Source organism: Anabrus simplex, chromosome 6 (genome assembly GCF_040414725.1).
Source record: "Anabrus simplex isolate iqAnaSimp1 chromosome 6, ASM4041472v1, whole genome shotgun sequence".
NCBI classification, from domain to species: domain Eukaryota; kingdom Metazoa; phylum Arthropoda; class Insecta; order Orthoptera; family Tettigoniidae; genus Anabrus; species Anabrus simplex.
Window position 1 is genome coordinate 352,467,943 of NC_090270.1, and position 25,688 is coordinate 352,493,630.

At 41.0% G+C, this 25,688-nt stretch overlaps 1 long non-coding RNA gene across 2 annotated transcripts in view; it reads left to right on the top strand.

Moving 5' to 3' along the window:
- Nucleotides 1-14,726: 14,726 nt before the first annotated feature.
- LOC136875816 (uncharacterized) overlaps nt 14,727-25,688 on the top strand; it is a 296,775-nt gene continuing 285,813 nt past the window's right edge. For both annotated transcript variants that reach the window (XR_011018445.1, XR_011018444.1), the window contains exons 1-2: nt 14,727-14,859; nt 16,200-16,282. This is a non-coding gene — a long non-coding RNA (uncharacterized lncRNA). The remainder of the gene's footprint in view (nt 14,860-16,199; nt 16,283-25,688) is intronic.

Consider the following 25,688-nt stretch of genomic DNA (forward strand, 5'->3'; position numbering starts at 1 on the left):
ACTCCTAGCCATTTCCTGTCCCATCGTCGCCATAAGACCTATCTGTGTCAGTGCGACGTAAAGCAACTAGCAAAAAAAAAAACTTCAAGATAAACTGGCGGTGTTGACTGGGCGGAAAAGCTGGAAGAACTTTCTGCGTAGCACACAAATACCAGGTCCGGCTCTTATTCCTTTTCCAGGCAGCTGATCTAAATGTACCTCTCTTTACATCCACCTTGTGTTCGATGCTAATGTTCCTCAGCCCAACTCATGAGATTTTCTCCATTGACATCATACTTATTGTTGTAACCAAGGTTGAAGTTTACAAAACAACTTTATTTGCTTCACTTTATGATATTTACACAAATAACTGAAATTTATTTTGAAGCAAAAAAGAATATTGAATCTTGAGAAAAGTCTGTCTTTATACAATATGTACAGGTTTGCAGTCTTTATATACACTCCTATCTTGAAAAGATAGTCTTTGTGAATTGACACGTTGATAGTCGAAAACTATCTGGCACACTAACATAAATGTCTTTGAGAGTCCTTGTTTGTTGAAGTGCCTGAATTCCTAAAAAGCAAGTTCAATTGATTGAAGAAATTCCACCTAGCGAAACTAAGGGAGCTTGCATAAGTTAGGGAATGAAAATGGCTTGTAAAAGAATTACGGAACATAGGCAGCGGAAACAGGTAAGGGAGCGGTGACCAGAGGTGAAACCTCGTACTGCCAGAAATTCAGTCCACCTGGTCGAAGCACATTTTCAAGAGGAGTAGCCTCCGTGCTCGACGTAGGGTGTATTCTGGAGCTGGACACCGGGGCAAGTGGGCGAGTGAGCAGACAGGGAGCTCCTATTTATAGTACACTCGATGGTCAGGCACGCGCACTGAGGGCTGCGCGTCGAAGCTAGCAGAATGATACACAGGCGCGCGTGCAGCTGGCTGACGGAGCGAGAAAGGGAGCGCCGGACATACAACACCCTCCCCTCCTAAATACGCCGGTACGGCGTGAAACGGCGGCGGCGCTGGCGGCGACTGCGATGCTGGGGCGGAGCTGCTGATGTTTCCGTTGTATTGTCCGGAGCTGGAACTGGGCGGAGTGGCGCTGTCTCGTCCTGAAAGGAACCCATTGTTATTAAATGATCTAAAGCGCGTTCAGCAATAGATTGATCAGGTTTAGGAATAGCATCAATAGCTGGACAGGGGCGGTAGCGCAGACGTATCTGATCTTGATGGCGGCAGATACGTTTCTCCGTAGTCTGTATCTCGTATAGACGATGACCCAAAGATCTGCAGATGACTCCAGGTATCCAGAGTGGGTTGGATTTGAATGTCCTGGTGTAGACCTTGTCGTTGAGGGAGAACTTCGTTGGTGAGGTCTTATGCTGGGCCGGGAGAGGCTGTAACAGAGAAAGTAAAGTTCTGTGAGGTTGTCCATGGAGCTTCTGTGCAGGAGTGATATTATCAGCGCCGGGTAGAGTTCTGTAGTTGTTTAAGAGTTGGAGCAAGGCTTGGTCTTTAGTTAAGCCTGAAGAGACAGCTTTCTTCATACTTCTTTTAAATGTTTGTACGAAGCGTTCAGCTTCACCATTAGATTGAGGGTGAAAAGGTGGTGCTAGGATATGACGAATGCCAAAAGTTCTGAAAAGCAGTAGCTGTAAATTGAGGTCCGTTGTCCGAAATGAGTACTTGCGGTAAACCTTCTGTAGTAAAGATTTTCTGGAGAGCACGAATGGTAGCTTCGGTTGTAGTAGTCGAATGCATATCCACTACATATGGAAAGTTTGACAGTGAATCGATGACTATTAACCACATGGAATTGAGGAAAGGACCTGCGAAATCAATGTGAACTCGTTCCCATGGAGTAGTAGCAGGAGGCCATGAAGCAAGATCAGAAGACGGGGCGTTCTGATTCGTTTGACATTGCTCACAATGACGTATTAGCTTTTCGATGGCGGCATCAATACCGGGCCAGTAGCAGTGTTGACGGGCGAGTTGCTTTGTTCTGGAGATACCCCAATGGCTTTGGTGTAATAATCCGAGAACTTGTTTCTGTAGGCTAAGTGGGATAACCACTCGGAAGATGGTGCCTGCGTCTAGTAGTACAACTCCGGCACGAGTCATGAGACGATGCTGCATACGATGATAAGGTGCCAGGTGGGCAGGAAGTGTGCTCTGAAGAGGCCAACCGTTGCGGATGTAAGTACGTACAGTAGCAAGTGTACTGTCCTTATCCGTAGCTTTAGCTATGCAGGTAGCATCAATAGGAAAACTGGATACAGTATCTTCAAGTTCTATGTCCAACTGAAGACATTCAGATTCTTGAGAATCGAAGGCAGTATCAGGACCAACGGGTAAGCGGGATAGGGCATCAGCATTACAATGCTGGGATGTGGCTCGATATACAATCTGATAGGAATAATCAGAAAGGAACATGGACCATCTTTGAAGCTTTCTGAGGGAATTCTCTGGGATCTTATTACCAGGATGGAATAAGTGTACGAGAGGCTTATGATCGGTAATGATCAGGAAATGGTTGCCATAAAGATATTCATTGAAACGGCGAATACCAAAGATGATGGCTAAAGCTTCTTTCTCTATCTGTGAGTATCGACGTTGATGGTCATTAAGTGTTTTCGAAGCGAAGGCGATGGGGCGTGCTTGTCCATTACGATCCTTCTGGGAGAGAACAGCACCGACACCATAGTCTGAAGCGTCAGTAGCTAGCGTGATGATCTTGTCGGGCTGAAAATGAGTGAGTTGTATAGCTTGAATTAAGGCGTTGTTGATTGTTTTCCATGCCTGTTGGCATTGCGGAGTCCACTGAAACTTAACACCTTTTTTACGGAGCGTTTAATGGAGCTGCCACTGTAGCGAAGCGTGGAATGAACTTATGAGAATAGTTCGCTTTGCCTATGAAGGACTGAAGCTGCTTGAGGTTCTGAGGTGCTGGCATGTTTACTATCGCGGAGACATTCTGCATACTAGGACGAATTCCATTCTTATCAAGTATATGTCCGAGGTAGTGAACTTGAGGCTGAAAGAAGGTACATTTAGCGAGATTCGCTCGTAGGCCATTGTCTTTCAATTTCTGGAGAAGAAGGCGGAGATTGGTTAGATGTTCCTGATGATCTTTTCCAGTAACAATAATATCATCCAGGTAGTTAGCACAACCGGGAATGGAGGCGGTGAGTTGAGCCAAATAGCGCTGAAAAATAGCCGCTGAGGATGAAACACCGAATGGGAGCCGCTGGAGCTGGAGCAGTCCTAGAGGAGTGTTGAGTGTGAGAAATTTCTTAGATTCTTCGTCTAAAAGTAGCTGGAGATATGCTTCTTTAAGATCAACTCGAGAGAAGAATTGTCCACCAGAGAGACGACGGAATAAGTCTTCTGGACGTGGAATAGGAAAGATATCGGTTTCGAGTTGTGCGTTGACTGTAGATCGAAAATCGCCACAAAGTCGAACATTACCATCAGGTTTCTTGATTATCACGAGTGGAGTAGCCCATGGACTAGAAGTAACTGGTACTACAATTCCAGTTTGTATCCATCTTTCTAATTCTTTCGTGACCTGGTCTTGAAGTGCTAGGGGTACTGGACGTGCTTTGAGGAAGCGAGGTTTAGCTCCGGATTTCAGCTGTATGTGAGCTGTATAGTCTTTTGCTGTTCCGAGCTGAGAGTCGAAGACTTCAGGAAACTGCGCTAGGAGAGCGGTAACGTCAGAAGTAGGATGCAATGTAGATACGACGTTAATGTTGTCATGTATCTGGAAACCAAATAAGTTAAATAGATCCATGCCCATAATGTTTGATGCAGTGTAGTTGTTAACTACGAGAAGAGGAATGGCTTTCTGAATTCCTTTATAACTAGCCTGAAGCTTGATTTGACCTTTGATGTCAATTTTCTTCTTGTTAAATGTCACGAGCTGGATGTCAGCTGGAGAGCATGAAGGTGAACCTAAGTCGTGGTAGGTAGTCAGGTTAATAATAGAGACAGGAGATCCAGTATCTAATTGAAAATCGACAGATCGATCAGAGAATGAGAGAGGAATGATGATTTTGTGAGAATCCTTTGTGGGAAGAATAAGATTGATCTGATCAACTTCCATGTCTTGGCGGGGCTGTATATGCTTCCGGCGTGCTGCAGCAGTCTTAGCAGGGCGGAGCGAACTTTGACAGACAGTCTTAATGTGTCCAAGTTTATTACATCGTTCACAAGTAGCTTTGAAAAAACGACAGTCACGACGTTCATGATGCTTGAAACAACCTCGGCAGGAAGGCAGGAGTTTCGAGGTGCTGTTAGAATTGGGCTTCCGTGGAGCATTACGAGAGGGAACCTGGCGAGAATGCTTGGTGGAGAGCGCCTTATCCGTACGGTTCACTGTAGCAGAGGACTTGCGGGCCTGAGGCGAGACTTGTGCAACTTCGTGTGGAGAAGCTATGGCTGCGGCAGTCTTGGTAGTAAGCTCATAAACCGTAGCAATACGCTGGACGTCTTCTAAAGAAGGGTTACTCTGCTTGACAGCGTCAAAACGTATTTTGTCTTCAGGAGTATGTAAAATTATCATGTCCCGAATGAGAGAATCAGTGTAGGATGAACCACAACCGTCCTTGGAGCAGATGAACTGGCAGGGTTTAGCTAGACCACGCAATTCAGTTATCCATTCAGTATGTGTCTGATGGGGTTGCTTTCTGCTCTGAAAAAATTTATAGCGAGCTGCCACTATGTGAGGAGCTTTGGCATAGTGTTCCGTGAGACGGGCCAAGAGCTGCGTGAAGGGTACCTCAGATAAGTGTTCTTCCGGACTTAATTTACGTAGTAATTCACACGTAGCATTGCCAACCGAACTAAGAAATAGTGCGCGGCGGCGTTGATCATCTGTGACAGAATGGCAGATGAAATGCTGTTGTAAACGGGCTAAATAAACTGACCATTCTTCCTTAGCCGGATCAAAAGCAGAGAACGGAGGAATAGCTGATGGCTGTGTAGAGACAGAAATAGCTTGAATAGCCTGAAGTAATGCTGCCTGTTGTTGTTGCATAAACTGTTGTTGTTGCTGCTGTAAGGCTTGGAAGACCGTAGCTAGTTGTTCCGCAGTAGCCATTGCGATATGCGTGCAAGAAAGAGTAAGGTAAGCTGTGTGTCAGAACTGGTTGGAGTGTCGTTGTTGTGTAGCACGTCGCCGTAGAGTTGACAACTGGGCCAGTTGAATTGTAGTGTCGTGTTTACCTCGTTGCTATAGAGTTGGCGATTGGGGTCGATGACGTGTAGTTTGTTGCTTTTTTTTACCTCGTCGCCATAGAGTTGTGTTGTAACCAAGGTTGAAGTTTACAAAACAACTTTATTTGCTTCACTTTATGATATTTACACAAATAACTGAAATTTATTTTGAAGCAAAAAAGAATATTGAATCTTGAGAAAAGTCTGTCTTTATACAATATGTACAGGTTTGCAGTCTTTATATACACTCCTATCTTGAAAAGATAGTCTTTGTGAATTGACACGTTGATAGTCGAAAACTATCTGGCACACTAACATAAATGTCTTTGAGAGTCCTTGTTTGTTGAAGTGCCTGAATTCCTAAAAAGCAAGTTCAATTGATTGAAGAAATTCCACCTAGCGAAACTAAGGGAGCTTGCATAAGTTAGGGAATGAAAATGGCTTGTAAAAGAATTACGGAACATAGGCAGCGGAAACAGGTAAGGGAGCGGTGACCAGAGGTGAAACCTCGTACTGCCAGAAATTCAGTCCACCTGGTCGAAGCACATTTTCAAGAGGAGTAGCCTCCGTGCTCGACGTAGGGTGTATTCTGGAGCTGGACACCGGGGCAAGTGGGCGAGTGAGCAGACAGGGAGCTCCTATTTATAGTACACTCGATGGTCAGGCACGCGCACTGAGGGCTGCGCGTCGAAGCTAGCAGAATGATACACAGGCGCGCGTGCAGCTGGCTGACGGAGCGAGAAAGGGAGCGCCGGACATACAACACTTATATTCCTCAAAATCGCCTATATAGACAGCAGGATGGCAGGCGCGGTTCTGCCTTTAGGTCACATGGTCACATGCCCCTCCACCGATTAAAACTATTGTAAAAATCAGAACAACATTATGCACGATTACTGTCACGACCACCTTCAGTGAGTTCAAGAGGCTATGATTCACCATGGTTGTTCTTGTTCTAGCAGCCCTGGACTAAACTAGGCAACATAGTAAAGGTCTAATCCTGGATGGGACCGACTCGTTCTTATACCTGAACATCATCCCCTCATTCTGCGAGCTGTGAGGGGTGAAGGGGTTATGGCAAATTCCATTGACCCGGTCACAGTATTTCTACGACGTGACACTTCAGCGCTAGTTCGTATTTTGAACTTACTTCTCCTACAGCTTACTAGATAGCACCCAGCTACACTTTCTTGTCGGCATATGTATTATTAACGCGCGCAAAAGTAGTGTTTGTAGCAAACCTGTGCTTACCTTGTACGTCTGTTAGATTAATCGTGTCCATCGGTGTCGATGTTCATTGTAAGTCTGAAAAGTGTGTGAAGCCGACCAAGACCAGAGCTTAGCATAAATCAAGTGTTCAGAGATAAAAATAGAACCTACAATCGCAGTTTTATTTACAAGAAATAAAAAGGTAAGATTAATTTAATTGATTTAATTGATTCCTAGTGTTCCTAATATGTTGAATGTGCCCCACCCATTTTTATCATCACGAGCCGCCACTGCAGGATGGTCTTGCACCTGAATGACTTGAGGTAGCCATGTAGAGATTGGAGGCTTATAAACATTAGTAACGACGATCTGTATGACAATTGTATGAATATTGTCATCGATGTTAGCTTTCAACAGTGAAACATTATCATTGGTACTCCGCACATAGGTGGTATGTTGGGCCAATTATATCATATCCTGGTATTTGCTCTCTTCATCGCAGTTGGTCTTCATCTGCAATATGAGTTTCCTGAATGGCAACCGCATCTGTTTTTTTCACATAATAAGAATTTTGACAAATATTGGCACTTAGAATTTGTCAACTACTGTAAATGTAGAAGGTCTAAGTAAATCCGAGTGTAGGTCGTATACACTTTGTTAGCTTGTTGTTGGTTCTGAAAATAACCTTTTGTATCATGTTTTTTCATTTTCATGGTTGATAGCCAGGAGATCACAAGGATAGTCTGACTGCCTGATCGCTATTGCTCGTTTAGCACCACCTGGGGGTCACGTGTAGGGCAATTTAAGGTTATACCTACAGACGAGAGCAATGTTCAACCCCCTCGTTATTTGAAAAGTCTAGTCGACTTCATGTCCACTTGACTGCAAGATGTGATGGTTTGGAGGAATGTGGACTAAACATTGAATCATGTCTTTGTTTTTAAAAAATGATTTATGCTATAAAATATATATATATATTTGTTGAAAATAAAATGTTTTATTCCTTCTATTTAAAGCCCAAATGTCATAATAAATGATGGTCAAGTCATTGCATAATGAATTTGTGACCTTGGTGTTAATTACTAAGAGTCACAACCATTTGTTTTCTCTTCCAACATATGACCTTATGAATACCAGTGCAACATGTTAGCACTACGCCTCCATAGTATCCGGTAGAGCGGCTCATAACTATAGATATCAGGCTATGACAGTCTGTGGCTCATTGGCTGTCCCTGAAGACAGGTGAAGGGACCCGAAGGAGACTTACCTTCAAGTGGCCAGTAAGTGACATGAAGGAAAAAAACACCCTCTGCTGGAAATACTGAGAAAAAAAAACAACTCTATGTACAACACCTATTAATTTACAGTGATCAACAGAGAGATGTTTTTTGGCCTACCAAGCTGGAACTGATACTGTAGGACACGCTAAATATTTTGTGTGCAGTCCTGTAACTTTGACGAATTGCTCCAAACGTCGTGTATTGTTCAGAGAGAGCACCTCTTTAAGATATTTGCTAGGAGAGCTTCGCCCAGATCATCTCAGAATTTCTACACTGTAGCGGATTAACATATGGTCATAAATCATCTAGGGACATTATCAATGCTCGCTCTCAGGTTGTTAATGATCCAAAGAATTATTGTTGCTTGTCAGCTGGAATCAGGAACTGTGCATCAATCAATACTGATCTGCATTTAGGGCAGTCGCCCAGGTGGCAGATTCCCTATCTGTTGCTTTCCTAGCCTTTTCCGAAATGATTTCAAAGAAATTGGAAATTTATTGAACATCTCCCTTGGTAAGTTATTCCAATCCCTAACTCCCCTTCCTATAAATGAAAATTTGCCCCAGTTTGTCCTCTTGAATTCCAACTTTATCTTCATATTGTGATCTTTCCTACTTTTATAGACGCCATTCAAACCTATTCGTCTACTAATGTCATTCCACGCCATCTCTCCACTGATAGCTCGGAACATACCACTTAGTCGAGCAACTCTTCTTCTTTCTCTCAGTTCTTCCCAACTCAAACATTGCAACATTTTTGTAACGCTACTCTTTTGTCGGAAATCACCCAGAATAAATCGAGCTGCTTTTCTTTGGATTTTTTCCAGTTCTTGAATCAGGTAATCCTGGTGAGGGTCCCATACACTGGAACCATACTCTAGTTGGAGTCTTACCAGAGACTTATATGCACTCTCCTTTACATCCTTACTACAACCCCTAAACACCCTCATAACCATGTGCAGAGATCGGTACCCTTTATTTACAATCCCATTTATGTGATTACCCCAGTGAAGATCTTTCCTTATATTAACACCTAGATACTTACAGTGATCCCCAAAAGGAACTTTCACCCCATCAACGCAGTAATTAAAACTGAGAGGACTTATCCTATTGGTGAAACTCACAACCTGACTTTTAGCCCCGTTTATCAACATACCATTGCCTGCTGTCCATCTCACAATATTTTCGAGGTCACGTTGCAGTTGCTCACAATCTTGTAACTTATTTATCACTCTATAGAGAATAACATCATCCGCAAAAAGCCTTACCTCCGATTCCACTCCTTTACTCATATCATTTATATATATAAGAAAACATAAAGGTCCGATAACACTGCCCTGAGGAACTCCCCTCTCAACTATTACAGGGTCAGACAAAGCTTCACCTACTCTAACTCTCTGAGGTCTATTTTCTAGAAATATAGCAACCCATTCAGTAACTCTTTTGTCTAGTCCAATTGCACTCATTTTTGGCAGTAGTCTCCCATGATCCACCCTATCAAATGCTTTAGACATGTCAATCGCGATACAGTCCATTTGACCTCCAGAATCCAAGATATCTGCTATATCTTGCTGGAATCCTACAAGTTGAGCTTCAGTGGAATAACCTTTCCTAAAACCGAATTGCCTTCTATCGAACCAGTTATTAATTTCACAAACATGTCTAATATAATCAGAAAGAATGCCTTCCCAAAGCTTACATACAATGCATGTCAAACTTACTGGCCTGTAATTTTCAGCTTTATGTCTATCACCCTTTCCTTTATACACAGGGGCTACTATAGCAACTCTCCATTCATCTGGTATAGCTCCTTCGGCCAAACAATAATCAAATAAGTACTTCAGATATGGTACTATATCCCAACCCATTGTCTTTAGTATATCCCCAGAAATCTGATCAATTCCAGCCGCTTTTCTAGTTTTCAACTTTTGTATCTTATTGTAAATGTCATTGTTATCATATGTAAATTTTATTACTTCTTTGGCCTTAGTCTCTTCCTCTATCTCGACATTATCCTTGTAACCAACAATCTTTACATACTGCTGACTGAATACTTCTGCCTTTTGAAGATCCTCACATACACACTCCCCTTGTTCATTAATTATTCCTGGAATGTCCTTCTTGGAACCTGTTTCTGCCTTAAAATACCTATACATACCCTTCCATTTTTCACTAAAATTTGTATGACTGCCAATTATGCTTGCCATCATGTTATCCTTAGCTGCCTTCTTTGCTAGATTCAATTTTCTAGTAAGTTCCTTCAATTTCTCCTTACTTCCACAGCCATTTCTAACTCTATTTCTTTCCAGTCTGCACCTCCTTCTTAGTCTCTTTATTTCTCTATTATAATAAGGTGGGTCTTTACCATTCCTTACCACCCTTAAAGGTACAAACCTGTTTTCGCATTCCTCAATAATTTCTTTAAATCCATCCCAGAGTCTGTTTACATTTTTATTTACCGTTTTCCACCGATCATAGTTACTTTTTAGAAACTGCCTCATGCTTGCTTTATCAGCCATATGGTACTGCCTAACAGTCCTACTTTTAAGACCTTCCTTTCTATCACATTTATTTTTAACTACCACAAAAACAGCTTCATGATCACTAATACCATCTATTACTTCAGTTTCCCTATAGAGCTCATCTGGTTTTATCAGCACCACATCCAAAATATTTTTCCCTCTGGTTGGTTCCATCACTTTCTGAATCAGCTGTCCTTCCCATATTAACTTATTTGCCATTTGTTGGTCATGCTTCCTGTCGTTCGCATTTCCTTCTCAATTGACATCTGGCAAATTCAGATCTCCCGCTACAATCACATTTCTTCCCATGTCGTTTCCCACATAGCTGACTATCCTATCAAATAATTCCGAATCCGCATCATTGCTACCCTTTCCCGATCTGTACACTCCAAATATATCAAGTTGCCTATTATCTTTAGAAATGAGCCTTACACCTAGAATTTCATGTGTCTCATCTTTAACTTTTTCGTAGCTTACAAATTCTTCTTTCACCAGAATGAAAACTCCCCCTCCCACCTTTCCTATCCTATCTCTACGATACACACTCCAGTGCCGTGAGAAAATTTCTGCATCCATTATATAATTTCTCAGCCATGATTCAACTCCTATTACAATATCTGGTAAATATATATTTATTAAATTACTTAATTCTATTCCTTTCTTTACAATACTTCTACAGTTCAACACTAACAATTTTATGTCATCCCTACTTGATTTCCAGTTCCCTGTTCCCTTATCTCCGCTCCCTAGGCCATCCCGTTTCCCTGAATGTACCTCCCTATTACCCTTCCAAACAAATTTCCTAACTTGTACCACTGCGGTTTAAATGAAGGCCATCCGAGCGCAGATCCCTATCTTCTACCCACCCATTAGGATCTAGAAATTTCACTCCCAGTTTCCCACATACCCACTCCATAGTCTCATTTAAATCCCCAATCACCCTCCAGTCAGTATCCCTCCTACACAGTATTCCACTAATAACAATCTCCGCTTTCCTAAACTTCACCCGTGCTGCATTTACCAGATCCCACACATCTCCAACTATGTTGGTACTTATATCAGCTTGCCTTACGTTGTTGGTACCAACGTGAAACACTACCACCTTCTCCTTCCTCTCCTCCCTCTTTTCTACTTTCCTCAACATCTGCCTCAACCTAATTCCTGGATAACATTCTACCCTGGTTCCCTTTCCTCCACACACTTTCCCCACGTGTCTAACGATGGAATTTGTAGGTATCCTTGTTGAGAGTTGGGAAAATTCATAACTGAATGAATGGGTAAAACATTACATTGTAATGATAAATTGAACAACAATTACACTGTAATGCTAAACTGTTTATAATTAAGACAAGTGTAATGGAGTGTGCTAGTCAGCCATCAGAAGATTAATATTTAATAGTAACAGTAATTGGCAATTAATCAACAGTTTACGGTAAACAATAAAACATTAGTAAATCAACAACCAGTTCCCCTCACTATGTATTCCCATCATTTGAAATTACCAGTTTCTGCATTGTTCTACTTCCAGGATGCCGGGCTGAGTGGCTCAGACGGTTAAGGCGCTGGCCTTCTAACCCCAACTTGGCAGGTTCGATCCTGGCTCAGTCCGGTGGTATTTGAAGGTGCTCAAATACGACAGCCCCGTGTCGGTAGATTTACTGGCACGTAAAAGAACTCCTGCGGGACTAAATTCCGGCACCTCGGCGTCTCCGAAGACCTTAAAAAAGTAGTTAGTGGGACGTACAGCAAATAACATTATTATTATTATTATTACTTCCAGGATGACTTAAAATGATAATTATTGGAGAAGTCTCCTTTGAATGACACGAGTAGTTTTTTCCTTGACAAGTAAAGAAATATGAGCGAAATGATTCATATGAAGTATTGCATACTGGATGTGTATCTCTGTGAAGGTTAAATATATTTAAGTCATATTATTATATTTTTAGAGAACAATCCAATGAGCCATAACAAAAAGGAATAGTAAGGAAACAAATCAACCTTTTAATGGAGCCATTCCTAACAGTGGTCACCAATGGAGTAGTAAATAGCTATAATAACTTGCATAAATACCAATGTCCTCAATCTCCAGTATATTATTTTTGTCAATGACATATGGTCTTTCTGCCAAAATCCTTGCAGATCTATAGTTACAATCATATTAACATCACTGCACCCAAAGTTCAGTAACTGAACGGGCACAGTCAACCATATCACAACTTCAAGAACTCTTGACATTTGTTAAGGTAGGCTACTTGTGAAGTGGTGCCTTTTTGTTTGTGGAATACATAGGCTGGTCTAGCTCCTTTATATGTGTTGTTTGAGTCATCAGTCCATAGACTGGTTTGATGCAGCTCTCCATGCCACCCTACCATGTGCTAACCTTTTCATTTCTGCGTAACTATTGCATCCTACATCTGCTCTAATCTGTTTGCCATATTCATACCTTGGTCTACCCGTACCGTTCTTGCCACCTACACTTCCTTCAAAAACCAACTGAACAAGTCCTGGGTGTCTTAAGATGTGCCCTATCATTCTATCTCTTCTTCTCGTCAAATTTAGCCAAATCGATCTCCTCTCACCAATTCGATTCAGTATCTCTTCATTCGTGATTCGATCTATCCATCTCACCTTCAGCATTCTTCTGTAACACCACATTTCAAAAGCTTCTATTCTCTTTCTTTCTGAGCTAGTTATCGTCCATGTTTCACTTCCATACAATGCCATGCTCCACACAAAAGTCTTCAAAAACATCTTTCTAATTCCGATATCAATGTTTGAAATGAGCAAATTTCTTTTCTTAAGAAAGCTCTTCCTTGCTTGTGCTAGTCTGCATTTTATGTCCTCCTTACTTCTGCCATCGTTGGTTATTTTACTACCCAAGTAACAGTATTCATCTACTTCCTTTAAGACTTCATTTCCTAATCTAACATTTCCTACATCACCTGCCTTCGTTCGACTGCACTCCATTACTTTTGTTTTGGACTTATTTATTTTCATCTTGTACTCCTTACCTAAGACTTCATCCATACCATTCAGCAACTTCTCGAGATCTTCTGCAGTCTCAGATAAAATAACAATATCATCGGCAAATCTCAAGGTTTTGATTTCCTCTCCTTGCACTGTGATTCCCTTTCCAAATTTCTCTTTGATTTCCTTTACTGCCTGTTCTATGTAAACATTGAAAAGGAGAGGAGACAAACTGCAGCCTTGCCTCACTCCTTTCTGGATTGCTGCTTCTTTTTCAAAGCCCTCGATTCTTATCACTGCAGACTGATTTTTATACAGGTTGTAGATAATTCTTCGTTCACGGTATCTGATCCCTATCATCTTCAGAATCATAAATAGCTTGGTCCAATCAACATTATCGAATGCCTTTTCTAGATCTACGAATGCCATGTACGTGGGCTTGTCCTTCTTGATTCGATCCTCTAAGATCAGACGTAAAGTTAGGATTGCTTCACGTGTTCCTACATTTCTTCTGAAGCCAAATTGATCTTCCCCCAACTCAGCTTCTACTTGTTTTTCCATTCTTCTGTAAATAATACGTGTTAAAATTTTGCAGGCATGAGATACTAAACTAATAGTGCGGTAGTTTTCACACCTGTCAGCACCGGCTTTCTTGGGAATAGGTATAACAACATTCTGCCGAAAATCGGATGGGACTTCTCCTGTCTCATACATCTTGCACACTAAATGAAATAACCTTACCATGCTGGTTTCTCCTAAGGCAGTCAGTAATTCAGAGGGAATATCATCAATTCCAGGTGCCTTGTTCCTATTTAGGTCACTCACAGCTCTGTCAAACTCCGACCTCAAAATTGGGTCTCCCATTTCATCAGCATCAACAGCCTCTTCATGTTCCAGAACCAAATTATCTACATCGTTACCTTGATACAACTGTTGGATATGCTCCTGCCATCTTTCTGCTTTGTCTTCTTTCCCTAGAAGTGGCTAAGAGGCCGAGAAAGCGTCGATCTGCAGTAAATATTAGTATGTAATTATAATTTGTAAATTGTATAATTTCACGAATCAATAATTCAATTATTCTCAAATGGCAGTATCAGATAATTGAATTGAATGCAGTACACATTAATTAAATTACATTATGAAACCGTAACACAGGATGATCTTGTAATGCATTACCTGTCGCTGATAATCTGCACTTGCATTACTTCTTGGTGCAGTCCTGCTTAACACTGCTGATAATATTGCTCTGAGGAGATGTCATCTTTCAAATGAAAGATGTTTTACTAATATCCTGTGTATCACACTGTAAGTAGCCATTGAAGTATTTTTCTCAGAATAATTAATGCGCTAACGTTTTGAGTGAAGGATGTGTTCCTATATACCCTAAGTAAACAATGTTATGTAATTCATCGTCTAGCATAGTTTCCTGCCACTGGCTAGCACTGTTCGGAATACAGTCCTCTCCATCCTATTAACACAGCCTTTCAAACTTTACTTTTTGTCAAGCGTATAAAATCAGGCTGATTACAGTGTTTCAAGCTCAGTTTCAGATGTGCTGGAGAAGCATCAGTAAGGGAGAATTATGAAGAGTGGCTTAGCTAGGCAAATAGGATGGTCTAATACTCCCCTCTGGACTGTACATCATCTGTTGGAGAGGAAGAAATCTTCATGGTGGTATAGGTGAGTCTGTCTCTCAACTATGTCCACTTCCTTCTAACAGGAGCATTTTCAGTTAGAAAAATAATTACATAGCTTTGATATCTAGACACTTGTGTTTTAGTTCAGAAAGGTAGCATTGAAAATGATTTTCCGTTTGAGAGAAATATTTAAAAGTAGTTGTAGTTTGGTAAACACGGATATTATGAGTTCTATGAATCTCTTTCCTTATAGATCGTTAAGAACTTCATATTTAGGTTCCGTATTGAAGCAGAATTCACATCAAAGAAAAGTACAGTAACTCCGCCCCTCCCTGCTTCCTTCTAGGCCTCGTCTTTCCTCAGCCTGTCAGTTCCACTACGTTCCGTCTACCATCAACTTGGCACCTGAGGTGAGTTTCTCATTCACCAATACTTCGCGAAATTTAACTCCCTTGCGTTTCTTAAATACGGCAACTTTATATCGCGTTTTATTTCTTATAGGTTCCGACTTGGATCAGGATCCCTTCTAATCAATTTATGTAATCACAACCTACAATATAAGATCTACAAGCACCATTTCAGCCAGGACTTTTGTTACTTCTCAGCAAGATGATATACAACCACATGTCGACATGTATAATTGTTTAATAGGACTTGCTGATCATCTACATCAACAAGCAGTGACCCATTTAAATTGTTCATTTCTACTTATATTGATATTTTACATAATCATCTGCTCCTCAAGTCCAAGTTGTAGCCTCAGCTGAACTTTACCATATATTTTAAGTGGAACACCATTAACTAAATGTTTTATCAACTTTTAACTTGTCACACATGGCTATATGTCTCGAGTGATAAAAATACCAAAATTAAGCCTACAAACATATTTACTACAACCTCAGCTGAACTGCATCACATATTTTAAATGGAACACCATTTAACTAAATGTTTGAACACCTTTAACTTGTCAAACATAGCTATATGTCTTGAGTGCCAAAACTTCATAGATTTACACCTATAAACATACTCTGCTATAGCTATAATACAACAGCAGATTTTTAACACGTTATTTTAATTAGAAATTTTATAAGTGTACACCCTACAGGACTATGATTTTTCTTAAATCGTAATTTTTTACCTGGACATGTTCACACCTTTTTGTAGATAGATAATGTATAATTTTATATTCACTGTTATATCATACCTGAAGTATTGTAAGGTCTATTGTCCTCGATTAATTGTTCTTGGCTGATGATGACAGGGACACTGTCGAAACCGGTCCCGAGTGTATAAAAATGTGAAGGTTCAACTGTAATGTAAAACTGTCACATAATATAATGTATTGAAAAGGTGGAACCATTGTACTTTTCTTTGATGTTATAGATCGTCCTGAAGTCAGGATTTATTCAGCGGCCCATATTAAGCTGTCCTCAGAGAAAATAGTCTTTAGACTGGTGGCTGTGGTGGTAAGTTTTGGACTCTGTATAGAATATAAATTATGACAAGGACAAAGTGTTGGAATTGCTTTGGTTCTGCTTTCTGGCTGGGATATTGCTCAGTGTTGCCGTTTCTGATATTTTACAAATGTTTCCATTTCTTGCAAGGTGTATGTACAAAAGTAGCTTTGAACATTATCTTCCTTTCGAACAGAAATATTTAATACTAGTAGTCTGGTAAACAGAGCTTCCACAGCTCAGATGGCAGCACGTCGGCCTCTCACCACTGGATACCGTGGTTCAAATCCCGGTCACTCCATGTGAGATTTGGGCTGGACAAAGCGGAGGCGGAACAGGTTTTTCTCCGGGTACTCCGGTTTTCCCTGTTGTCCTTCTTTCCAGCAACTCTCTCCATTCTCATTTCATAGCATCTATCAGTCATTAATAAATCACTTTGGGAGTGGCGACCCCACCGTACTAACAGCCTATATCTGCTTCATTCATTACATCCCTGAACCGGTCAATGACTGGAAAACAGGTTTAGGTTTTCATTTTTCAGTCTGGTAAACAGAGATATTGTGTGTTCTGTGAATCTGTCTTCTTATAGATTGTTCTGAAGGCAGCATTTATTCCATGTTAAGCTGTCCTGAGGTCCTTTGAGATTATTTATTTACATAACTGTCTCCCAGTGGAGGTAGCCCCAAAGGACTCGGTATACCCACAATACAGCCAGATGCAGGTCTTCTTGATTTGACACCCATTCGTGACCAGCGCATCGTGATGAGGTTGAAACGATGATGAAGATGACACATACACCCAGCCCCGGGGGCCAGGGGAATTAACCGGTTGTGGTTAAAATTCCCGATTCTGCCGGATTCCTGTGACCAAAGGCCAGCCGTGGAGCTGGACAGGACAGGAATGAAGGTATGTCTCCCTCAATCAGTAAACAGGGAAGACAGATGGCTAATGTTTAAGACCAAGGAAAATGGGGGCTAAGGGAGTGGGGTCAGGAGAGGTAATGGTGAAGAATCAGCATGAGTCACTGCAGGTGGAAGATGGAGATCAGGGAAGTGTTACAGAAGAAAGCGAAACGTAGAGAAGAGGGAGGTGGAACAGGGTAATGACAGGGTTGAAGAAGTGGGTTCTGCAGGCATCTGGGAAGTTATGGGAGAACAGGAGAGGAGGGTAGGGTTGAGGCTCTGGTCATGGCTGACTCAATTGTCAGGCATGTGGGAAAAGTGTGTGGAGGAAAGGGAACCAGGGTAGAGTGTTATCCAGGAATTAGGTTAAAGCAGGTGTTGTGGAAAATAGAAAGGAGAGAGAGGGTAAGGAGAAACTGGTTATTTTCCACATTGAGGGAGCTGTATCAGAAAATGATGGAACCAACTGTATTTATTTATTTATCGTGTCAGAAGTACAAAGTAAGAGAGACAAAAAATAAAAAAGGTAATTTTAAATATTGGTTGACCAAAAATTGGCCACGACAAGCGCATTTGGAGTTGCCCTCATTAGATCTTTAATGGTACAAGTGGCTGGAGAAGATGGACACAGTAGAAGATGCTCGTTAGTCTGCTTAGTACCACACTTGCAGTAAACTGTCTCCACAGGAAGGCCCCATTTCTGTAGGTTGGTCTTGCATCTCGTGGTGCTGGAGCGTAATCGATTGAGAGCCTTCCATGTTGTCCACTGTTCAGAATGTCCAGGAGGAAGTTCTTCCTTTGGAACCATCCATTCTCTCAAATGTTGACATTTTTCCCGCCACATTGAGATTCTTGCTTGTTGTGGTGTTCCTTTAAGAGCTTCAGTGGTTGTCAAGAAGCTCTTTCTTGATTTCAACCTAGGATGTGCTGGTTGACAGGCATACAAAGGATGGGCTTCCATAGTCATAGCCTTGCTTTTCTCATGCCTAGCAGCAATCTCACGTCGGATTTCGGGTGGTGCTATACCAGCGAGACAGAATCATGGTTTCAGAGTTAATCTGCCTGCTTGGCACGCAGGCCGCTGTCAACAATCACATAGTTGAAACAAAAGAGTCACCATAATACCAAATTACTATCACTAGAGGAATATAATAAGATAAAAACGTATTTAGGTCATAGCCTAGTCTATCTCCCGCCTAGCCCGGGAGTATCCAACTCCATTGCGCCAGTCTTCAAAGTCTTCTAAGGAACAAGGCTAATGGCATCCATCTCGGAGCTCGGTAACAACGGAACTGGTTGGTCGCTAGCAGGCAAGGCAGAAACAACTGCAGAGCGCTCAGTTCAAGAGAGGCTGCACACGCGCAAGTCAAGGATTTGCTTACTGATCCAATGAGGAAAATCAAAGCTATTGACGTAATAATTGCAGGTCACAGTTTTTAAATTAAATATGCGTGGTAGACTTCACAAATAGACGACACGTGGTTTCCCATTTTCACACTGGGCAAATGCTGGGGCTGTACGTTAACTAAGGCCACGGCCGCTTCCTTCCCACTCCTAGTCCTTCCCTGTCCCATCGTCGCCATAAGACCTATCTGTGTCGGTGCGACGTAAAGCAACTAGCAAAAAAAAAATAGATGACAGTTCCAAACAATGGGCGATAACATCAGATAATATTTCGACACACAAGTAGACATGCCAGATAAATAAATATTCATAGATGTTGTCACGTCACACCAACTAGAGAGAAAAATATTCTAGACGTGATGCTGACAAAACCAGATGAGCTCTATAGGGAAACTGAAGTTATAGATGGTATAAGTGACCATGAAGCTGTTTTTGTCTTCTGTTACCATAGCTGATACACTAGTAGTGGGTACCAGTATTACATTTTCTGTGATTTGTATCTAAGCAACAAGTGTTCGGCTAGAGAATGAATGTCTTAATAAATGAAATGGCGTATGGTTTTTAGTGCCAGGAGTATTCGAGGACATGTTTGGCTCACCAAGTGCAGGTTGTTTTTTGATTTAGCGCTCGTAGGCGACCTGTACGTCATGATGCGGATGAAATGATCAAGATGATGCATACATACCGCCCCCGTGCCAGCAGAATTAACCAATGATGATTAAAATGCCCAACACTGCCGGGAATCGAACCCGAGAACCCTGTGACCAAAGGCCGCATGCTAAACATTGAGCCAGACAATGAGTTAATAAGCCGCATTTGTTCTCCATGATAACTGAATCTCCCTTTAATAACAAGAAAGCCACAGCAAGCAAAAGACACGGTCCTGACAATCACCACTGAACACTGCATTTGATTGCTGTTAAGTTAGCCTATCGACTGCGGCAAAGACACGAGCCTAGTAGCCAGCACGGTGAGCTCTGTGCTGTTTTACCGAGTGTATCAAATGCGCAAGTGTGGCCTGACCAATTAAAGCTCCTCGTGTTTGCCTCGGAGAAATGGCAAACAGAGCGTACAGTCGACAGAGGCAAAGCTTTTGTCACTTAAAGTGATATTTATGCGGAAGAGAATGAGGTTTTATGGTTGTTATAATACAGTAGTAAGTAAGCAATTTATATGCCATAATATTATGTAGTCATATTCATTGATCTTTCGTTTTAGATGGTGTTAGCCCAGCTAACACGGCAAACATAGACCCACCGTGCCTGATGGAAGGGCATGTATAGATATTTTAAGACAGAAACAGGTTCCAGGAAGGCCATTCCTGGGATCATTAATGAACAAGGGCAGTGTACGTGCAAGGAGTTAAGGAGGGCAGCGTATGTAAAGTTGGATATAAAGATTTTGTCCAGATAGAGGAAGTGACTAATACTGGTGAATTACTGGAATTTACCTATGGTAATAAAAATAATTGAAAGCGAGCTGGGATTGATAAGATTTCTGGGGTTATATTAAAGGCTACCGGCTGGGATATAGTGCCAAATCTGAAATACTTATTTGATTACTGTTTGAGTGAAGGAGCGATACCCAATTAATGGAGAGTTGTAATGGTAGCCCCAGTGTACAAGGGAAAGGGTGATAAACATAAAGAGGAAGAGTTATTCCAGTGAAGTTCAACTTGTAGAATTCCAAAAAGGAATAGAAGATATTTTAGATTCAGGTCAAATGGACTGTATCATTATTGACTGATGCAAGGCTTTGGACAGGCTAGATCATGGGAGATTACTGGCAAAAATGAGGGCTGTTGGACTAAATAAGAGTGGTTGAATGGGTGGTTATATGTCTAGAGAGTAGAACTGTGAGAATTCGAGTAGGTGAAGTGTTCTCATCCTGTCATGATGGAGTTCCTGCAGGGCAGTGTTACTGGACCTTTTAAGACTAAATATCACAGAGTAGGCCATATAAATGAGGTGTTACAGACCACCTCACATTTAGAGGTTGTAGTAAGGATGTAAAGGAGAGGGCATGTAAGTCCATGGTACGATCCCAATTAGTTTATGCGACCTTCACCAGGACTACTTGATCCAAAGAAAAGCAGCTTGATTTGTTCTGGGTGATTTCCATCAAAGGAGTAGTGTTAGGCTGGAAGACTCGGGAGTAAGGTGACGAGATGTTTCGAGCTGCGAGTGGAGAGTTGGCATTAGTAGACGAATAGGCTTGAATGGAGCTTTCACAAGTAGGGAAGATGAAGATGAAGTTGGAACTCATTCATTTATAAGATAAGGAGTAAGGGATTTTTCCAAGTTCTTTTGAAAACATATAAGAAAAATCTAGGTGAAGAATTGATCTGCCACCTGGGCGACTGGTAAACTGCCTGGAAAAGAAACAGGTTGAAGTGTTTCATTCTTGAAACAACACCATCAGACCACACTCAAAATTATTTAGAAATGTATAAACAAATTGTCTTCCTGTTTAAATGCTTAAAACTTGGAATTTTGAACTTATGTAATGAAGTCCTCACTTCCCTCCACCCTAGTATTAGAATGCAAGTTGTAGTCTGCCGTTGGCGTGAGTTCAGTGGTTCAGTTGACTGGTAATCCGTTAACCTTGCATCTAATGAAGTCCTTGCTTCCCTCACCCTAGCAGAATGCAAGTTGTAGTCTGCCGTTGGCGTGAGTTCAGCGGTTCAGTTGACTAGTAATCCATTAACCTTCCGCTGCGCCGCACTGTGCCCCCACCCTGGCTAGGTCAATAACACCAAATACGGTAGAGATAATACAAGACAGTCTGCGAGATATCGAGGGACAGCGATTAGAGTTGTCTAATGGAGTGACCTGGAGTTACTGATTCTGTCATAAGAGCACATGTATTTGTTTGTGAAGTTTTTGGTGTTGTTTATGCATTTCCAGTAAACATAAGTAAATAGTAGTGTGTATATCTCCTCTCAATATGAGTGGAAAGATATGTGCTGCAATAACTATAAAGTGCGGTCTTCTTTCCATTGCCCTCGTGACAAGAAAATGTAAGTAAATATTGTTTGCATTCCTGTGAAAAAGAAATTTTTGTTGTACTTCCTAAACTGCGTGACCCATATTTTAATTGGCTTAAAATATAAGCTTATTTTATTGTATAGTGCAGCAGTTAACATTCAATACCGATGTGTTGTTGTGATCTGTGGGTTTTGAAATCTCAGAAGTGATGTGGATAAGGTGTACAAGAAAGAAGAGACATTATGCTTGAATAAAAATTATAATATCTGTTCAGATCATTTCAAGTCCAGCGACTTTAGAAATCCCTGACTATACAGTTAAGGGTACGTTATATTTTAACTCTAATTGTACGTAAATATTTCTCAAAACATAACTATCGACAACATTTTCATGCTTTTCTTTCTTTTATCCCTCTTCTCAGATTAAAGCCGGGATCTGTATCAACACAGAATCTCCCAAAATTTAAAACATAAATTGCCACTGCCGCTTCCAAAAGAGGTAATCCTTTCAAGAGAAAGACAGGGCAATGCACAAGTGTAGGATCACCAGCTGTTCTGCCAGGTGCAAGACTCCCTAAACAGAATAGTATCCCAAAAATAAAACTCCTCAAAGAAAAATTGTGTAAAGCTCAAAAAATGATCTCTGATAGAAATGCTTTGGTTTTTAAATTGAAGGCTCAATTTACTCATCTGCAGAATAGTGAAGTTAATTATCAATATGGATTAATGAAGCTAATAGATTGTCTGTCTGTTAGGTCATCAGCCCAGAGGTTAGTTGGATCCTCAAATAGCACCACTAATGGCTAGAGAAACCACAAAAAACAATGGCAGAACCCAAATGAGGCGTACTAGACAAGATGAGTGAGGTAGTTTGCCATTGCTTTCCTCACTGGGCCAGAGGGTGCTACTGCAGCACGACTGATCATATGAGCAACACCTTTCATAATACTCGACACTAGTTGTGCTCCAAATGTCATTACTCAGCACCACCCATACCCCAGCAGCTTCCATATTGTCACAGCCATGGATGAGACTGGGACTTTGGTGGAAGCTACACTTTGCTCTGGCCTGTACCAAGAGATGGATACAAAAATTCTGCATCCATTAAGGAATGGCAAATATAGGTGGAAAGTTTCTATCTTTATAATTGCGATTATTAGTAAAGTTAAATCGAAATCTAACCGTAAAAGTTCAGGCAGGAATGCTAAAGCAAAAAAATCAGTGCATAAATGAAAGATCAAGACCTTCCACAGCAGTGAATTTCACATCTTGATTGTATGTCTAATTTCAGTCTTTAAATAATAACCTGTTAAATAATTCTTTTTTCATTTATCCAGAACTGCTTTAGCAACTTAGAAGTTATATCTTAACACTGTCTTTCTAGATGTAATTTCTATAATCATTTCCGTATATGAATTTCCATTCATGCTCGAAATTAGTTTGAATTTCCAGGTCACGCCACTAGGAGCGCCACTTGCGATTTGTCCCCCATTTTAACAAGGCTAAATCCGGAAGTGTTGGGTATAGTCTATACTGTATTTGATAACACTTTCACACTTCGTACTTGCTAGTGGATAGAGCAGGTTGCGACTATGCAGTGCGCGGTGTTCATCGCGTTGCGTGTTTCATATCATGTGGCAAGTAGCGACACATACTTCCTATGTGTTCTCTTATATCCACATAAAGTGTCAAAATGGAAACTGAGAGTGGAGGTGAGGAGGTACCAGACCCTCCTTTGAATGTCGATCATGAAGAAACTGTGCTTATGAACGATACCTCACTAATTTCAAATTCTCCAGCGACTCCTCAGCAAGGGCACTATGGCACTGGGCCGTATATTTTACCATAATGAAATCTTTGTTAAAGGAATCGCACAAAAAGTTTGTAATCGTTTCCGGGTGGAATTTCAATTTGCCACATAAGCCCATGCTTTTTTACGATACTCCCTTCTCTCTATTTTTGATGTCAAGGCATACATTCCCAGTTCTAATATTTTCAGAGTTGGTATCATCCGAGGCGTCAATAAGGATTTATCCGATGATGTCATCCTTAAACACCTCAAATCCATGATCCTCGTTAAATCGGCCCAACGACTCAATCGTAAGATCTTCCAGCTGAGCTGTATGGAGTGTGTCACTACAGGGTCTATTAACTTTAGAATGGTAGACATAATCACCCACCTATTATTAGTAGACGTACGTAAAAATGACGTGTCAAAGGAATTTTTGGTAAATGAACAAGTAAATCGACTTGTAAACTACCTATATTTACAAAAACAAATAATTTCACTTGTCACAATACAAAATGAAGCTAGTTTCACAGAACGGTGCACAAAACCTACAGAATATGTTAAATGTTCCGTTGAAAATGAATAACACATAAGAAATGAATTACAAACTTCTAGTTTTGCCTCAACAATGGGGTAGCAAATGATAGGGCACGGCCTGAAGAGTATAAGATACTTAGGTTGTCATCAAGTGGAACATTCAGGACATTTCTTCTTTTGATGCTTGATGGGCAGAAATCACATTACTTCCTCTGGGCCTTGTAATCTGAAGCTGACGTTGGATTTGGCCCATCATCTTGTCGGAGAGTTCTTTATGAACATCTTCACCTTCGTTTGCATGGTGGGGATTTATAGCCTTTGTGATTGCCATGGAGCTGCTAGTTGCTTGTGGAGTTCTATCGTATAGTCCAACCTCCACAAATTGTGAGAATACATAATGAATGAGCTATATTTATCATATTAAAGAAAACGCATAGTGGTCACCGCCCACAGTCCATGTCTGGTCAAATACATCAACTCCGCATTTGCTTTGGTTATAACGGGATCATTTCTGGCTTGTTGTCATTCACACTGATTGATGCATCATTGTGCATTGTTCAGATGACTGTCACAAGTTTGTTTTTCTTCGCCATGTAGGACACTGTTCATTTTTCATGAAAATGTGACTGCAAACTGGATCCAACTTTCCTTTGCATAAACTTGGGGTCCTTGAACTCAGAAGGTAGTTCTGGTTTGTCCTTTCGAATAGTTCCAAGAGCAGTAAATACCTTGTGCCAACAGGGATACACTTGTGAACCATCTGTCCATTGTAATGTTCCGGTTAGTTCCTTGTATGTTAGCAGAGTTTTTCCACAAAATACTGAGCTGCCCACATGTTTGCAGGTGTGGTACCTTTTCCAAGGTAAGGGATGGCATCCTGCATGTAATATATTCCTGCATCACACATCATTGTTAGGTTTTCAGGGCATGTACACACGAAATATGCATTTTCCACGAAACCCAACCAACCTCTCATTAATTGTCCTGTAAGAACCTGGAGTGTAATTTCCTCAGCAATACTTCAATAAAATTTCTCAAATATCAGAAATAGGAGCAAGTCTATTCGCATTTCTCCTCTCCTCACGGGTACTTCTGTCATCAAATCTCAGGCAATTTGTGATGAAGTTGAATCTTCTTTCTGACATAGTAGCCCGATAACGTTCACCACATAAAGTTGCATCAAACAATTTAGATGCTGCCACGTGGTTATTCTTCACAGCTGCAGCTAGTATAACCAAAGAAAGATAACAGATAAGTTTGTCCATAGTTATACTACTTATAGTAGGGTCCTTCCTTTGTTTTTCGTTATAGTTGCTTCTTTGGCGATCCATTTCCTCATTCGTATATTTGAGAATTGTTTTGAGTATATCCATAGTAAAGAAGGAATGGAAGCAAGCACTAGGTTCAGAATAGATCGAAACATTCCTTTGTGGAGTTTTCCCTTCATTTTTCCTTTTCTTTGTTGTCCACTGAAATCCATTTTGCCCAGTCAGTTTATCACTCTGGAGGGTTAGAAACACTTCCACTGGGAGCTCCACGTTGTAGATATCCTGGAGATCTCCTTTTGCAGTTTCTTGCTGCTCTTTCCTCTATTCTGCAATATTTTCTTCCTTTTACCTCCAATTGAGACGGGACCCTTCTTTCCGGAGTTGCTATGTTCTTCCACCTCCACATCACGTATTACTTTACCCAATTCTTCATATATGATATCATCTTCAATTGGCACAGTCTTCATCAATGTCAGAATTATCTTCCTCAGAATCAGAGCACACTTCCACATTGTCTTCTTCACCTTCCGAC